Below are 970 nucleotides of genomic sequence, written 5' to 3' on the forward strand. Positions count from 1 at the left end.
TGCTGCCCCCCACCACGCTGCTGTCGTGTTTCTGCCCAGATGTACAAAGGGGTAAACCACCGAACATGTTATCAGCTCACGGAGCACCTGTGACTTTAGGAGAGGTATTTCTGCCCATTAACAAATAATCATGAGATAAAAGCTTAAAGGTTTTCACGCGGCGTCGCACATCGCAGTGAGGCATCTGATGAATGTCTGTTAACGCTCGCCACAGATGAAGAAGAACAAATGTGGCAGGTGTTCGATTTTATTCCAAAACACTATAAATCTGTTTGAAAAAGAGACTCGTTCAATAAAAATGATTATTCAGCTTTAAAAAAGGACAAAAGACTCTTAAAATGCGATTTTTCTCAGCAGATGTCTGTAAATGTTTTCATAACCCCAATAACCCTGTTTTGCTTCAGAGAAATATTTTGATCAGTGTTTGTCAGTGATGGAGGGCAGAATGAAATAATCATAAAGCTCCAGAGTTGACTTTAAGGTCATTTATATGGAATGTCTGATATATGTGATAGCAGCGGCGGGATGTTGTTGATGATGAGGACATGAACTAGGACATGTTTGAAAGTAAATTCTAAAACAGAAACAACAAAAGTAGAATTTTTGGACTTTTAACTCTAAGTCTAAAAATTACAAGGTTCTCCATTAAGTTTTGGGCCAAACCCCCCAAATAGACAAATATAAAACTGCTCTAATGTTCCTGTTTTACTCACAGAAATCAGTAATTAATTCTGTACAACATATGTCTTTAGCGTCCAGTAATAATCCATGTGCTGCTTTAAACAACGTCCTACTTTTTATGCTGCCATGCCATCACGTTATTAGAAATGTAGACTGAAAAGCAAAAACAAAGAACTAAATAGATGCTGATTGACTGAGTACAGTTGTAACATGTCACAGGTCAAACCAATCAGTCACACATCAAATTACTTACAATGTTTACAACATGAAACTTGAGTTAATGACTCCA

This window comes from Stegastes partitus, unplaced genomic scaffold (assembly GCF_000690725.1).
Source record: "Stegastes partitus isolate 25-593 unplaced genomic scaffold, Stegastes_partitus-1.0.2 Scaffold1850, whole genome shotgun sequence".
In the NCBI taxonomy this organism is placed as follows: domain Eukaryota; kingdom Metazoa; phylum Chordata; class Actinopteri; family Pomacentridae; genus Stegastes; species Stegastes partitus.